Source organism: Durio zibethinus, chromosome 10 (assembly GCF_047325235.1).
Source record: "Durio zibethinus cultivar Kanyao isolate XHJ-2024 chromosome 10, ASM4732523v1, whole genome shotgun sequence".
NCBI lineage: Eukaryota > Viridiplantae > Streptophyta > Magnoliopsida > Malvales > Malvaceae > Durio > Durio zibethinus.
The window spans coordinates 15357725-15367262 of record NC_143171.1 but is presented as its reverse complement, the minus strand read 5'-3'; the positions used below and the strand labels follow the sequence as shown (position 1 = coordinate 15367262).

At 40.2% G+C, this 9538-nt stretch overlaps 3 pseudogenes; all 3 read left to right on the top strand.

Moving 5' to 3' along the window:
* Positions 1–1113: 1113 nt before the first annotated feature.
* Positions 1114–3325, top strand: LOC149516472 (18S ribosomal RNA; annotated as a pseudogene).
* A 243-nt stretch (positions 3326–3568) lies between these two features.
* Positions 3569–3723, top strand: LOC149516471 (5.8S ribosomal RNA; annotated as a pseudogene).
* A 230-nt stretch (positions 3724–3953) lies between these two features.
* On the top strand, positions 3954–7011 carry LOC149516470 (25S ribosomal RNA; annotated as a pseudogene).
* Positions 7012–9538: the final 2527 nt, after the last annotated feature.

Here is a 9538-nt window from a genome sequence, read left to right as displayed (position 1 = left end):
GAAGTAGGTATGTGTGATGGGCTTGTCATTGTGTAAATCCATGGCAACATCCTTAGAGCAAAATCTAGGCCATGCATGCCTTCTAGCCATATTGTCAAGCGATTGGTTGCTTCAGTGACTCATAGATGCCTATGGCCTCAACCAGTCTGCCTGCATGATAGACAGGGCCTCAACTATCTTAAGCTTAAGCTTGTGCCCAAGATTGATGCAACCTAAACCCTAAACCAAATCATTGAATTGGGCAATGGCTTTTTGGGGTGTTACAAGTAGAAGCTACAGTCATGGGCTTCGTCTGGCCAAGTCTCTCGAGTATTTGGCAATCTCATAGTCCCTTCTCATTAACTAGAAAAGTGCCTTGGCCTAGCCAAGCCCATGCATGTAGCTTATGCTACCTATGACCCTAGGAACAAGTCCTTGAAATGAGCAACATCCTCGTAGGGTGGTGATAGTAGAGTTTGCACGTGTAGTCCTAGCCAAACCAAGCATTGATGGTGTTATGCCATTGTTACCTATTGGATGACAAGGGCAGTCACATGGCCCTTACTTCTCATGGCAAGTGATTATGGCATGGCCTCATACATCATTTCTTCTGCTCGCTTATCGAGTAATTAATTGGGTGGGTTATGGATCGATGTGCATGGATGCTACCATTTACATGCAATTGGTATATGAATAGTGTTATGGTTGTGCATGTTGGCATGCTCCATGTTCAACACATCAAACTATCGACCCACTATCCTCTTTAATCTCTTTCACGTGGTCATGTACCTTAGGGGCACAATCAGGATTTTATGCTATATACCTAAATAAATGGAAACCAGATGTCTTGCCATCCCTCATCTATCTTATGTTTTGAGGGCTATGGTTCGGACCTCAATCATGCCTCGTGTCTCAAGTGTGCCACCCAAACCTCCATGGTTGTATTGGTGGACTAGTGTTCAATTATGCTTTTAGATGTGGAATATTTTGTGGGTGTGAGCTTTTGGCCTTTGTTCATCCAATGATATGCATTTTATGTGCTCAATGCGTACGATGCTTGTGCTCTACGTTGGCTCTCTCTGCTACTTACTTAGTGCATTGAGGCCCATAAGTGCCAACATCTTGAAAGAATGCTACTTGGTTAATCTTGCTAGTAGTCATATGCTTATCTCAAAGATTAAGCCATGCATGTATTAGTATGAACTAATTTAGACTATGAAATTATGAATGGCTCATTAAATTGATTAGAGTTTGTTTGATGGTATCTACTACTCGAATAACCATAGTAATTCTAAAGCTAATACATGTAACAAACTCTAACTTCTAAAAAGGATGCATTTATTAGAGAAACTATCAACATAGGCTTTACCAGTTACTTTAATGATTCATGATAAGCTAACGGATCTCATAGCTTTTGTATTGGTGACGCATTATTCAAATTTTTACCCTATCAAGTTTCGATGGTAGGATACTAGGCTGCCACGATAGTGATGAGTGATAGAGAATTAAGGTTTGATTCTGGAGAGGGAGCTTGAAAAATGGCTACCACATCCAAGGAATGCAGCAAGCACATAAATTACCCAATCCTAATATGAAGAGGTAATGACAATAAATAACAATATCGAGCTTTATGAGTTTGGTAATTTGAATGAGTACAATCTAAATCCCTTAACGAGGATTCATTGAAGGACAAGTCTAGTGCTAGAAGCCATGGTAATTCTAGCTCTAATAGCATATATTTAAGTTGTTGTAGTTAAAAAGCTCATAGTTAGAATTAGGGTTGTGTCATTTGGTCCATCTCACCGTGAGCATTGGTCTACTTTTCCTCTTAGCCTTAACTGGCTGGGTCATTCCTTTGGTGCTGTTACTTTGAAGAAATTAGAGTGCTGAAAGTAGGTCTATGCTTGTACACATTAACATGGGATAGCATCATAAGATTTCAATCCTATTGTGTAGGCCTTCAAGATTGAAGTAATGATTAATAGGGGCAATCAGAGGCATTCACATTTCATTGTCAAAGGTGAAATTCTTGGATTTATGAAAGATGAACAACTACGAAAGCATTTGCCAATGATGTTTTCATTAATCAAGAACCAAAGTTAGGGGCTTAAAGATAATCAAATAGCATCATAGTCTCAACCATAAATGATGTCGATCAGGGATCAATAGATATTACTTTTAGGACTCTATTGGCACCTTATGAGAAATCAAAATCTTTAGGTTCTAAAGGAAGTACGGTCACAAGGCGAAAACTTAAAGGAATTTTTGAAAGAACACCACTAGGAGTGAAGCCTATAGTTAAAAAGCTCATAGTTAGAACTAGAATTGGGTTATTCAGTCTGCTTCACGATGAGCAATGGTCTACTTGTCTCTATTTTTGGTGATACACTCTTAGCCTTAACTGGTTGGGTTGTTCCTCTAACGTTGTTTTTTTTGAAGAAATTAGAGTGCTAAAAGTAGGCTTATGCTTGTATATATTAGCATGGGATAACATAATAGGATTTTGATCCTATTGTGCTAGCTTTTAGGATCAGAGAAATGATTAATAAGGATAGCCAAGGGCATTCATATTTCATAGTTAGAGGTGAAATTCTTGGATTTATGAAAGACAAACAACTATGAAAGCATTTCCTAAGGATGTTTTCAATAATCAAGAATAAAAGTTGGGTTCTAAAAAATGATCAGATATCATCCTAGTCTCAACAATAGATAATCTAACCAGGGATTGATAAATGTTACTTTTAAGTCTCTACTAACACCTTATGAGAAATCAAAGTCATTGGGTTCCAAGTGAAAGTATGGTCGTAAGGCTAAAACTTAAAAGAATTAATGGCAAGGCACCACTAGGAATGGAACCTGTGGCTTAATTTGACTCAACACAGGGAAACTTACTAGGTCCAGACATAGTAAGGATTGACAAACTGAGAGCTCTTTCTTGATTTGATGGGTGGTGGTGCATGGTTGTTCTTAGTGGGTGTCTACTTAATTCCATTAACGAATGAGACCTTAACCTACTAACTAGCTATATGGAGGTGATCCTTCATGGCTAGCTTCTTAGAGGGACTATGGCTACCTAGGTCGAGGAATTTTGAGGCAATTATTGGTCTATGATAGGGATAGATCATTGTAAAGTGTGAGTCATTAGCTCACGTTGACTACGTCTTTCCCTTTATACACACCATCCATTACTCCTACCAAGTGAATGGTCTGATGAAGTGTTTAGATTATAGCAACATTGATGGTTCGCTACCTGTGACATCATGAGAAGTCCATTAAACCTTATCATTTACAAGAAAAAAGAAGTTGTAAAAAGGTTTTCATAGGTGAACCTATGAAAGGATCATTATAAAAACTAACTCAATGAACAACCTATGAATACATTAATGAAACACCAAAGGGGTGACATTCACTTTGTTCCTCTTCTTGAGCTGATGAAATGATCAGTATCATTACTTAAGGTCGAATAATGAACCCCCCACATGAATCACATCAAGGAACTAGAATGAAAAAAGTTTGTGTATAGTCACTATCCTATTCGAGCTGCGTGCGTGGAGGCACTGTGACTCTTTTTGTTATGAAAAATCAAAACAACTCTTGGCAATGGATATCTCAACTTTCATATCGATGAAAAACAAATGAAATGCAATACTTGGTGTGAATTTTAGAATCTTATGAACCTTCGAGTCCTTGAATGCAAGTTGTGCCTTAAGCCATTACACAAAGGGTAGGCCTGCCTAGGTTTCATGCATCATTGACCCCTTTAACCCCCTGCCCATTAGGCTCCAGGTGAAGGGATGAAAGATAGCCTTATGTGTCTCGTCAGTTGTGGTTGGCCTAAAAGTGAGTCTCTTATAATGAAAGCACCATCACTATCAGTGGTAAAGCTCCCAGTGTGCCTCATCTCTAGTAATGTGCACTCATTGTCCATTCAGACCTCATCAACCTCTTGCATCACTTGATCATTGCTTGCATCATGACCCTAGGTCAGGCGGGATTACCCATTGAGTTTAAGCATATCAATAAGTGGAGGAAAAAAAACTTACCAGGATTCTCTTTGTAATAGTGAGTGAACCAAAAAGAGCCCAGCTTAAGAATTGGTCACCCTTAGCATCTAATTATAGTATGAAAAAGCATCCTCAATGATGGACCAAGCCCAAGTCCTCTAAAAGTAGGTACACATAGAAGGTGAAAGCCCAATTGTGTATGGACCCCATTACACTATGAGGCACTATCTGCAAGTTAGGTTATTTGGGAATACAACCCCAATCGAGCAGTAAATTTCATCAAGGCTGAATTCAAGTGAGAAACTAATAGCAAACAAGTACCACGAAGGAAAGATGAAAAAGACTTTGAAAAGAAAGTTAAAGAGTGCTTGAAATTGTTGGAAAGGAAGCAGATGACGGTCAACAATATGCCTCAGTCAGATCTCACTAGTCCACTGATTGGCTGATGGCAGCAGCCCAAGCCCAAGCTTCAATATGCCCATAGAGATGTCATCATCACAATCATGGAATGTAGTATGCTCTGTCTCAACATGTTTTAGCACCTATGTGCTCCCAACATTAGCCTGTGAGCTTCCCATCCAGCCTATCTTGAAACATGGACGAATGGCTCTGATATGTGTGTGAGTCAACAGGCTAGAAAGCTCAGAAGGCATAAAAAAGCTAATTTACAAGATCCCTCACAGGTGCACCTCTGACCAACCTTGATCTTTTAAGAAAGGTTTGAGTATAAGATGCTTGTTGAGACCTAAAAGATGGTGAACTATGCCTGAATGGGGCAAACCAGAGTAAACTTTAGTGAAAGCCCATAATAATAGTAATGTGTAAATTACTCGTCTGACTTGGGTATAGGGGTGAAAAACTAATCGAATTGTCTAGTAGCTAGTTTCCTCTGAAGTTTTCCTCATGATAGCTAGAGTCTATTGTGAATTCTATCGGGTTAAGCCAATGATTAGAGGCATTGAGGGCGCAACACCCTTAACCTATTCTCAAACTTGAAATGAGTAGAATGGCATGATTGCTTTATTGAGCCACTCCATGAAATTGAGACCTCCAAGTGGGCCATTTTTGGTTAGAAGAATTAGTGATACGGGATGAACAGAAAGCCAGATTATGATGCCCAACTGTGCACTAACCTAAAACCCATAAAGAGTGGTAGTTGATTAAGACAGTAGGATGGTGGTCATGGAAGTCAAAATTTGCTAAGAAGTTTGTAACAACTCACTTGCTGAATCAACTAACCTAAAAAATGGATGGTGCTTAAGTGTGCAACCTATACCTAGATATCGGGGCAAGGGCTAGGCCACAATGAGTAGAAAGGCATGACAGTCATCGTAAAACTAAAGGTACAAACACGAGCAGAGTGATTATCAGTGTAGATCTTAGTGGTAATAGCAAATATTCAAATGAAAACTTTAAAGACAGAAGAGGGGAAATAATCCATGTGAATGGTACTTGCACATGGGTTAGTCATCCCAAGAGATGGAGGAAGCCCATCTGATAGCACATAAAGCACGAGTTTTAAAGGGAATCAGGTAAAATTTCTTGAACTAGGATGCTACAGCTGATGGCAACATTAAGGAGTCCAAAGATGTCGACAGAGGCTTTGGGAAGAGTTATCTTTTTTGTTTAATGGCCTTTTCACCCTTAAAACGGCCTAGCTAGAGCAAGTCATCACGTGTCGACTGGGGATGGACTTGGAACAGCTCTTTTGGGGGCCTTTTCTGAGTAATAAATAGTCAACTTAAAACTAGTACGGACAAAAAAAATCTGACTATTTAGTTAAAACAAAGCATTAGATGGTCCCTATGGATGGTCACATAATGTGATTTTTGCTTAGTGCTTTAAATGTCAATGTGAATAAATTCAACCAAGCAAGAGAAAATAGCGAAAGTAACTATGAGTCTCTTAAGGTAGCTAAATGCCTCATCATCTAATTAGTGATGCACATGAATGGATTAATAAGATTCCCACTATCCCTATCTATTATCCAATAAAACCATAGCCAAGGGAATAGGCTTGATAGAATCAACAGGGTAAGAAAACCCTGTTGAGCTTGACTTTAGTCTGACTTTGTGAAATGACATGAAAAGTGTAGGATAAGTGGAAGTCCTCAAGCAAAATTGAATTACTACTACTTTTAATGTTATTTTACTTATTCCATGAATTGAATGTAGGGTATGACCCCCTTCTTTTATACCCAAGACCAACCTCAATTGGTTGATCTGTGCAGAAGACATTGTCGATAAAGAGTTTGGCTAGGGTGGCACATCTGCTAAAAGATAACGAAGGTGTCCTAAGATGAGTTCAACGAGAATAGAAATCTTATGTGCAACAAAAAGGTAAAAGCTCATTTGATTTTGATTTTTAGTATAAATATGAACCATGAAAGTGTGGCCTATCGATCCTTTAGACTTTTGAAATTCTAAGCTAGAGGTGCTAGAAAAGTTACCATAGGGATAACTGGCTTATGGTAGCTAAGTGGTCATAGCGACATTGCTTTTTGATCCTTTAATGTTGGCTCTTCTTATCATTGTGAAGTAGAATTCATCGAGTGTTAGATTGTTCACCCACAAATAGGAAACGTGAGTTGGGTTTAAACCATCATGAGATAGGTTAGTTTTACCTTACTGATGGCAGTGTCACAATAGTAATTCAACCTAGTACAAGAGGAACCATTAATTTGCACAATTGGTCATCATGCTTGGTTAAGATGCTAATGGCATGAAGCTACCATTGTGTTGGATTATGACTGAACACCTCTAAGTCATAATCCAAGCTACAAGGAATACACGTGCTTGTCACTCAATTGCTAACCCATAGTAACAGCTCATGGCCTCTAAGGGCACATGTCGTAGGTGTAACCCCCACAGTAGACAAACTGAGAGGGCTTTCTTGGATCTCAATTCCTACTGAGTGGTAGGTAGAATCCTTTACAAATGACTTAAATATGTGATGGGATATTGTAAGTGGTAGACTAGCCTCGTTGCCATGATTCACTAAGATTTAACCCTTTGTCACTTTGATTCGTCCCTCCCCCTCCACACCCACTAAAGTCCTCTCACTTTATTTTTTTACATCGCACCCCTCTAGGGTTGGGGATGAATGGTGTTCTTCATTACAACCAATTCGGTAGGGTGATGACATCCACCCTCAAGCATCAAAGTAAACAACAACCAAATGCCTTTGGTATTTGTTATAGGGATGGGTTCGCTCTTGGTGCAGGCACTTACATCAAACTTTGTCGACATACACTAGCCCCGGTGTGGGTTGTTACCTCAAACACCATCAATGGCATTTGGCCCTTGGTTGTTGTAGGCAACTACATCCAACACCATTAATAGATGTTAGCCCATTATGACCTTTAGAGTGGGATGTTGCCTTGGACACCATCGCCAAATGTCACCAGATGTTGCTTTGACCATCATCAGCATAAGTGGGCCTTTGGTATGGCATATGTATCATGACCCTCCCACCAAGGCACTTGTCTATCTCTCGATCGTCATAGGCACTAAATGATGCTCGGTGCATATGTCATAAGCTTTTGTTTTATGCCAAATTCCATCCAGTTGTGGATAAGGATTTGATTCTATCTACCTAACTTAGCCTATGAAACTCAAGTGCTCAATATAATTCTAGTTTGCCAAATATTGCACTGTAGTACTCCATCTTTTAGCAGCCCACAAATCTAATTCTCCTAAGACTGTGTTCAAGTATGCCCCCACCTAGGTCTGAGTATGTGCCTACACCTCAATCATCAGTGCTCGTACCTGGGTTTGAATGTGTTCTCGTGCATCATTCACTGATGCCTACACCTGGGCTTGGCTCAATTTTGCCAAACTTGAGCATCATACCTGAGTCTTTTGAGTCTTAATCACAGCCCATGTCATTGTTCTAAGCTAGTTTCCCATGACTTGGGCCTCTAATAGGCCTCATGGCCTGGTCCTCTTAACTATTGGACCCTATCTTACTAGAAATAGAACTGCTCTTTGACTCGAAGAGAACTCTTGGGCCTAGACTAGCTTGTCAACCATGATAAATGCACATGCCTTGACCACCATCGAGACATGTTGGCTTTTAGTCTCAGCACATGCTTCAATAGCTATAGTCACATGTTGGCCCTCTATGTGGGCAGTTCCCTTGAACACCATAAGCACATGCTAGGCCACGCACCACGAGTAGGTATCCTAGGCTTAGGCCATGCACCATGTGCACCAAGATTGGGCAGTAGGTGCTTTTAGGCACATATTCATATATTTGTCATGCCAACACCATTTTAATGGCTTGTAATTCATATAAGCACTCACCAATGCCTGCACTTGGACTTGGCTCAATTTTACCAAGCTTGAACATCGTGCCTAAGCCTTTGGTGTCTTGATCACAACTAGTATCACTATTCTGGGCTAGTTCCCTTCGACTTGGGCTTCTAATAAGCCTCAGGCTTGATCCCCTTGGCTGTTAAACCCTATTTTGCTATAACTAGAATTACTCTTTGACTTGGAAAGAACTCCTGGGTCTAGTCCAGCTTGTAGACTGTGACATATGCACATGCCTTGACTATTATTGGGACATGTTGACCCTTGGTCTGGCACATGCTTTGACCACCATTAGCATATGTTAGCCTATTGTACGAGCAGTTCCCTTGAACACCATTGGTAGATTGGGCTAGGCAACATGCACGGGATATCCTGGGCTCGGATCATGCACCATGTGCACCATAATTGGGCTATAAATTCATGCACACCATTTTTATGGCTCATAAATTTATATAACTATTCACCAATACTAGTACCTAGGCCTAGCTTAATTCTACTAAACTTGAATAGTATGCTTGAGCCTTTAGAGTCTTGATCACTACTCATATCATTGTTCTAGGCTAGTTCTTCATGATTCGAGCCCTTAATATGCCATAAAGCTCGATCCCCCTAGCTGTTAAACCCTGTCCTGCTAGAGTTGGAACTATTCCTCGACTTGGAAAAAACTTTTGGGCTTAAAATAGCTTGCAGACTATGACACATACACATGTTTTAACTGCCATCAAGACATGTTGGCCTTTTATCTTAACACAAACTTTGACCACCATCAGCACATGCTGACTCTTTGTGCGGGTAGTTCCCTTGAACAACATTGACATATGTTGGGCCACGCACCAAGCACTAGCATCATAGGCTTGAGCTGCACATCATGGGCACCATGATTGTGCAGTAGCTGAGTTTAGGCACATCTTTATATTTTTGCCATGCCAATGCCATTTTTATTGCTTGTAAATTCATATAATGCTTACCAACACCCGCACCTGGACTTGGCTCAATTCTATCAAACTTGAACACTGTGCCTAAGTTACTAGAGTCTTGCTTGTACCATTATTTTAGGCTAGTTCCTAGCCACATGAACCTCTAGTACGTGTTCAAGCCTAGTCCCCTTAGCTATCTAATCTTATCCCACTAGAATTAGAACTACTTTTCGACTCGGAGAGAACTCCTGGGCCTAGACCAACTTGTAAACTATGACACATCCACATGTCTTGTCACCATCAAGACATGTTAGCCGTTGGTTTT